The sequence below is a fragment of the Zeugodacus cucurbitae genome, chromosome 2 (genome assembly GCF_028554725.1).
Source record: "Zeugodacus cucurbitae isolate PBARC_wt_2022May chromosome 2, idZeuCucr1.2, whole genome shotgun sequence".
NCBI lineage: Eukaryota > Metazoa > Arthropoda > Insecta > Diptera > Tephritidae > Zeugodacus > Zeugodacus cucurbitae.
Genome location: NC_071667.1, coordinates 30,481,201 through 30,489,055, shown reverse-complemented (window position 1 = coordinate 30,489,055; position 7,855 = coordinate 30,481,201). Strand labels below are relative to the sequence as shown.

At 38.9% G+C, this 7,855-nt stretch overlaps 1 protein-coding gene across 3 annotated transcripts in view; it reads left to right on the top strand.

Annotated features, from left to right (window-relative positions):
- Nucleotides 1–1,339: 1,339 nt before the first annotated feature.
- Nucleotides 1,340–7,855, top strand: part of LOC105217943 (homeobox protein prospero) — a 98,591-nt gene continuing 92,075 nt past the window's right edge. Inside the window, exon 1 of one of the 3 annotated variants that reach the window (XM_029043845.2) lies at nucleotides 1,340–1,745. The gene's annotated coding sequence lies outside the window, so the exon portion shown is untranslated. The remainder of the gene's footprint in view (nucleotides 1,746–7,855) is intronic. The other 2 variants (XM_054228626.1, XM_054228625.1) reach the window with 2 other exon arrangements.

The following is a 7,855-nucleotide window of genomic DNA, read 5'->3' as shown; positions in this document are numbered from 1 at the left end:
AGTAACGTGCGTTGAGTTACATTTTATTATGCATTCTCCTTCGAAAAGTCACGTGTTTTACGAAATTGTGTCAATCTAATCACATTTGTTCAGCGAATGAATGTATTCTCCTTAAAGTATCTAAGCAAATAAAAAGGGGCATAAATTGCTACCCCGTCTTTCTTGCCGAAAAGGGACGTATCTAAGCAGTGTTTTCACATCGAGCTAAGTATTAATGCATTCGAACGAGTTCTCAGCTGCTTCTTGACAAGTAGAGTAGGTAATCTCGCAGTTAATATGCCGGAGATGAGCCACCACTAAATAAAATGTAAGAACTGACTTGCTACAGCGCAAAATGAGACAAAACATTTGATCCGCTTTGGTCTAAGTATACTTCGATTCATATCAGCAGGACAAAGCTCACAACCGAACTAAAGAATATGTTGTGTATATGGCTCGTTATACCATGAGGGTGAATCTCTAGCTCAAACCAACCGCTGTGCGCTAAATCGAGCACCCAGAGTAGAAATTGCGCTTACACTCGCTTAGCTTGGCACTCTTCATACTGGTTGTTCGTTAGGTGGGTGACAGGTGGCAGGCGCAGGATGTAAAAGTTAACATGTAAATGTACCACCAAATATACATACGTATGCACATAACGATTTGAGAGAGCGTTGTAAACCACACCACCACCTGCTCTCCGGGCGCTCTCTTGACGCTTGTATAGTTATACATATACATAGGCACAAGTAAATATTATTTAGTTCATTTCTGGTTCTCGCTCTCTGATGCGCGCGCATACTACACCGTTAGAGCATTTGTCAACCCCCTCCATCCCCGTCTGGAATGTGTTTAGATTGTGAGAGTGAAGAGTGGCAAATGGTAGGGATGCTAGCAGGCTCAGCATCAATCATGCCGCACTAAACAATGCTGCCACTAACCCTGACACCCCCCAACCCCCCCGCTTGCCATTGCAATGCAATCGCTGTACATGGAAAGGCAAATCCACTCACGCGGCGAATGCGCGACTTTTTCGTTCGATTTTCTGCCACTTTTTCGTGCTTTTCGCCGTTTTCCGTCAGCCTGCCGGCAGCACACCCCACCGCAAGCGCCTGCTCTATGCCTTACTGATATACAACCAGTTTCACATATCCGCACAAACGCTCACAAGCACAGCGACACATGTGAGTATGTGAGTGCGTTGTGACCACCGTGTATATGATTCAAATAGCCGTTTTTTTGTTTTTGGTTCGCGCGCGGCGTCGATGGCGTCGTCGCGAACTATACGCGCCACCAAACAACCGGGCTAAATGATTTTTTCGATTTAGTACAAAGCTTCACATCAACGTCGTCGTACAATTTTTTTAATTTTTCGCGTTTTTCAATTTCGTTTTTCTGTTGTTGTCCTCTTTAACACACATTAACCGGCTAATTTAAATTAACTAAGTACATTGAAAATATTCAAAAAAGAAATAAATATCGATATATAAAAAGTTTTTACAAAAACCAGTATTCGAAAATCAAAAAGTTAAACGTGAAATCCACATACAAGCCCAGCTACTAAAGAAATTGGTGAAAAACATTTTTGAATACTCAACTCCAATAGCGAAATAAAGTTAAAAATTAAAAAAAATAAACTCAGTACGACGAAGGTGGACGATGGTGTAGTGCAATATTTTCTGTGTTACAGTTAAAAAAAAAAACTAGTGTTTGCCCATAATGAAAGCTGATAACGACGAGATATCAACGAAACAATATCAACCAGGGTAAGGATAGAGTAATCACTACAAGCTTGCTTGTGACTCCTTTCATTTATCTATGCCTAATACGGCGACAATGACTATACTTGCCGCAGCGTACACTCCCCGCCAACAGCAACAGCAATGCTTTGAGTAACTTTTTAGACCACACACACGCTACGCACAACGTACCGGTGCAAAAGCATTAACGGCGACTTTCACACACACACTCAGTTGTAACCCGTTCCACTGTTTATGAATGGCAGCAACCCCTCATCTTCTCAATTATCTGCAAGCAACTCAATTCTTCTCAACTCATCTTAGTTCGGTCGACCAGAGGACAACATGCTACCACAGCGCTTCCACGACTTTGCCTTGTCTGCTTGTCTGCATGGCGGTGTGTTTAGCATGAGAGCGCTCGCTGCTTAGATTATGGAAATGCCGTCTCAATCGCCGCATCATCCTGAGTGAATTTGCCTTACATGCATGAAGAGATGAGATACTTCTCGACTAAACATGTGCATGTGTGTGTGTGTGCGCTACTCCGGCAGCACGCAGAAGCACAAGCACCAACAACATCGCCTGCCTGCCTGTCAAAGGGGTTGCGTATACGCCAGGGCGATATGTGTGCTTCTTCTAGTTTATCTTATGCTATGTGCGCGAACGGTACTCTAGTGTGTAGTGTATCGAGTGTGAATGTGTAGTGTCTTGTCTACGTGTGCGCCCACTACCCCAATGTCGCCTCACTTGCGTCGTTTACTTTAACATTCTCCGAGTCTGATTCGAATCAACAACGAACGCACACCAACAAAAGCCGGAATTTGTACGCATAAATTTACTGCAGCACGCTCAAGTGAATGTGTGTGTGTGTTTGTGTAAACGTGTAGCTCACACACACTTGTATATAGCTTTTATGTTTTATATGTACGTTGGCGTCCGTGTGAAACTTCTGCCAACTGAGGGTGGTAAGTCTCTCTTGAGCGGCCAACACCATTACATGTATAAATAATATATTTAATATATATTATAATATAAGATAACCGTCGGTTGTGTATTTGTGTGTGTGTGTAATTACATCTTTAGTTTTTTTACGAAAGTCGCTGACTCCTTCTGTCACATGCGCTTGTGCTCATCTATGCGGCCGAACTAGAAGAAAGTGTAGCCAACTGCAGCTTCTCCTCTTTTATTAAACTTCAGAAATTTTGAATAAGTAGCGGGGAGGGGGTGGTTGTTAGTGTGCGCGTGCCATGCTTTCAGCTTATGCTTACCCTCATTTCTCAAGTCAACATACAGCACTCCTTCTGGCCATTGCATTTCCAATGTGCGGTTGAGCTGCTGCTGCTTCTTGGTCGGCCCGGCCCCCTTACACCGGTGCTTAAGTTATCTGCCTACGTTCAGAAGGCACAACTCGCCGTAATGATACTTGGATTCATTTGATTTTGTGCGACATAGAGTCTTTGACTGTCACAACAAATTCAGTAATTTAGTTCGTTTCTAGTCTCCCATGCTGTGGTGTGTGTATGGCCAAATCGAAAATTTCCATTGACCGGAAATAATACCGTAATAATAATATATTAAATATATTTAAATCATATTTAAATAATATAAAAATTAAATTTTTAAGTGATTTTAAATCAAATGTAAACTAAATTTATATAAACAACTCGACGTATGTGTTGCAGGATCGGAAACTATTAAAACTAGCAAAAATAAAAGAATACAAATAAAACCGTTAAGATATACGTTTTAACAGTGTTTGAGCGCTAGTAAAAATTTGGAAAAATACGACAACAAAAAACAAATCAAATAGTCAAAGATAGTGATTTGACAACGCGCAGAACAACGCGAATGTGCCCATATTGACAAGTGTAAACAAAGTAGTGAAAATTGCCCACTCAGAAATTAATAACCATATTTATTATTATTATTTTTGTTACAATAATAAAACCGTTACTGACTACCCATTGCTTAGCAATTCATGACAGTAGCCAACGGGTGGAGTGGCTAACCATGCCAGTTCTTAGCTTAGATTCTGTAGGCTTCTAAGAGTATGTCTATGTTCCCATATATACAGAAGTGCCGCTCTATAGCTAAATGGTCCAGAATATAGGTAAAATGCATGGCCTATATATGCAGAGCAGAGTCAGCACCAGCGGCCACGTAGAAATCGTGCCTTCAGCTGGCCATAAACACTCATGGCGGTAGTTGGTTGGCTGATTATCTTCTTGTAGCAGCGTCTTGACTTCTGCGCTCAATTTCAACGCCTCAAGTTCTCGCACGCCGCCACTTGCTTGCGCAACTAACAAATGTATGCTCTCGGCCCTTTTTGCCAAAAACACACATACATATGTACCTACACTGTTTAGTGTGCTGAGGCAAGTTGGTATTTTAGATAAAAGACACCACCAAGCTGTCAAGCGAGCGCAGGTTTTCTTCATATATAATTTTATTATATATAAATGTTATATATATATATACATATAAATATATTATATAGAGCAGCACTGCTTTAAGTACACACGCACTGTCAAATCTGCACGGGTATATATGTGAAATGTGTGGGTGTTAGCTTAGAATAAGGGACTAAAGGGATAACTCGAAGTAAGCCTTGCTGCATGTTGAAGTGAAGACAGGACGAACGGACGAATGAACGGAAATTTGCTTGGTCGGTTATTAACTATATACTTTAATATACTCACTCGGGTGACGCTCGTTGTCTACAATCGACCCGCTCGGACATTCGGTCGGACGGTTGGTCGGTTGGTTGGTCGGTTGGTTGGTCGTAATGCCCCTACACACCAAACCATGTACGATCTCCTCTATATTATACTACATTATACTTAATTTATTTTCGTATTCATCTATTCTACTATAGTTGCTTGGCCATTTCCTACATCTATTCTTTTGCACCAGCTTCACGTTTGCTTGTGCTTGGACTTAGCCTTGTTCTTCTTCTTCTTTTGCACATTTTCCTTCATAACGCTGCAGCGAATATATAGCAGCGAGGGATATTTTATACATTATAGAAAATGAGGAATTTGTTATGAGTCGCTCGCCTCATCGCATTGGAGATGCTGAGTGAGTGTTTTTAGAAGTGCGCGGGTGGGGTAGGGGCGATACAATCTGGTCGGCCGGTTAAGCAGCCGGGTACATTGAGCGCTGCTCACCACTTATCTTTTGGGCGAGTGGGCACTGTTAGTCCAAGTGTACCTAAGCAAACGCATGTTTGTATGTGTGTGTACCAGTGAATGTCTTCGACGATGCTGAGCGCTTGCTAACTGGCTGGCTGGCTGACTGTCTGGTTGCCTGAGAGTTCAGTATAGCAGTGCGACTCCTTCGGCGGTGTTTCGTTATAAAATAATTTTGTGTAAATTATAATATAAAAGGACTTGGCTGGTTCTTCTTGTGAGACATTCGTCTTGGGGCAGGCGAACGCTAAGCGTACACTTGTACGTCGTCTTCAACGGGTGTTTGTTCTCAAGTTTTTGTTGAATAAAATAATTGAAATGAATTTGAAGACAAAAATTGAACGGACAAAAGTAAAACAAATTTCATTGAAATTAAAAATTAATTAAATAATATTCCGAAAAAATTTAGTTTACAATAATACTAAATCAAATAGTTTTCATCTACATTATTTATAACTAACGCGCAAAAAACGCATACAGATAATGGTGCAATAAATAAATCAATTATTTAAGTTTAACAATGAAATATGGAATATGAAATGAAACGAAAAGAAATATTTTGGTGTTTGGTAAATAGCTAAATTAAAATAAAATGTTCTTATTGGAACAGAAATAGTACAACTTGTAAAATAACGCTGAAAAATATTATAATTGAAAACTAGTCAAACGTGATTTTCTGGCATATTCCTGGCGTTTTAACACATACATTAAAATTTTATTAAAAATATTTGGAACTTAAAAATAGTTATAGTAAAAAAATAGCTTCCTTTTTATTTGTAATACTTTTGCAAACAGTTGGCGTTTCGATCTTGATAATTTCCAACACTTTAATTACTTTTTTTTAATTTTTTATTCGCAAGAGTGAGATAGTTATTTTGTTATTTTCACAAATCAAATACAATTAAATACTGAAAATTATAAAACGGTGAAATTGTTTTTTTTAATAATAATTTTGTACTCTTCTACGGATATAAGTAATAATAATAATCGTGGAATATTCTAAACTGAATCGTCGAAGGTTCATGTGTTAAGAAATATTCGAGTAACTTAATTGCATAAAAAGTATTTAATGTTGATTTTGAAAAAAATGTATTTTGAACAAATTTGATTTGGAATATTTTTTTACGAAACTAAATATAATTACTTTTTTAAATGTGGTATTTTAAGTATTCAGTGTGTTGTGTTGAAAACTCCAGTAATATGCATAAAATCACAATACATTTTTCTAAATATAGATGAGCGTGAACATTTCGAATGTAAGTATTGTATGAAAAAAATAAATAAAAGCTGTTATACAACAAGAATGCAATTAATTTAATACGAAAGAGTGAATAGAAAATCATTTTAACGGAAAATAAATCAGTGACAACCACGCGTTCAATATTTTACATTTTTAATTTTTATATTGAAAAGTAATTCAAACTAATACAACAAAGAAGAAATGCCGTTTAATCTACGAATAACGCTGAATATATTTGACACTCCCTTACACCCTGTAATAACGCTGTAATCGGTGCTGCAGTGCGGTCGTTGGCGGATCTAAAAATGTAGTTGCCGCGTTGCCGACGCTTCGTTACTATTATCTCTTCACGTTTCTCTATAATTTGTATGTTCGAAAAGCGGATAGACGAAATTCATTGCTTACCCCTCGGTTCAATTGTTAATTACGTTATGTTAGTTTTTACGCGTGCATGTAATTTTATGTTGCATACTTTTTGGCGCATACGATGTTCCTATACGTGCAACGCAGTGTGGTGATCGTCGTTTCCTTGTTTACCACGAAGCACAGTTGATTTCCGTTCATTGTTGTTCCCATCGTCACCCTATTAACACCACAGCCACGCCATGTTGTGCTATCGGTTTCACCCACCTTCCCACCGTTTCGTGCGACACACTGCCTACAACAACGAAAATTGGCGGCAATCGCTTGCAATGCTACTCCTTGCATGTGCTTCAGTGTTTTCATTTGTCTGCGCCGCTCTGTTGTAAATACCAAATTAAAGCGCCAATAAATAAAACAACAACTATAGCAAACGTAAACACGTAAAAAAATCAAAAAAGCAGTAGCTGTAATCGGTAATGAAAGTGAAGTGAAAAGCAATTTGGTGCAGCGAAACGCAGAAAGTCAAACCGAACCGTGAATTAACGCAAGCATTTGTAATGATGCCACTGTGTTGTTGTGTGAAGTGTGCGCCGTCAACAGCGCAGCAAGCACCTGTGTGTTTGTTGTGAAAAAGTTCCCAATCGAATGGGTGAACCGCAGCACATAACGCAGGTGTATTGATGTGTGCGCCGCTGACAGGCGGTACGTCTACAACTTCAGCGCCAACAAACGGAACTAATGATATGGCAGCGCATCCATAGAACGTCAACTACGCCCGGTCTGGCTAAGTTAGTTTGCGCCAGTGCTGGTTCAGCCTATGAGTTTCGACCAGATCCCGACTTACCCCGGCTATGGCTCAAACACACTACCGCAATCGCCGCCGAGAATGCTGCTCGCGCTCTAGCTACTGCTGCGGTTGAGTGCTCGGGCGCTTGAGCGTTCGATGGCAGCAACTCGGAGCTACGCTTCTTCGTTTTGTAAACTCTAAGGGTAAAATATCGAAAGAAAGTATTGGTGCAAATCACATAACAAAATGCTTTTGAAAACTAAAAAACCATACAAATATAACAAATTCGTATTCAAAAATAATGCAATATACCCCAAATACATGCCGAACCGAACATGTATGATATTTAGCCAGAATAGAACAATAGATATATAACGATTTATATAAAGTTGACATTGATTTTAAGGACTAAAAGATTCAATGGAGCTAGTTTATAAAGTTAGCAACTCAACAATGAAACTGATGAACTTTTTCTTTCTTTTTTTAAATTTTTAATTTAATTTGATTTGAAATATTTATTTTTTATAAATATTTTATTTTTTTTTTAAAATTCATCCTT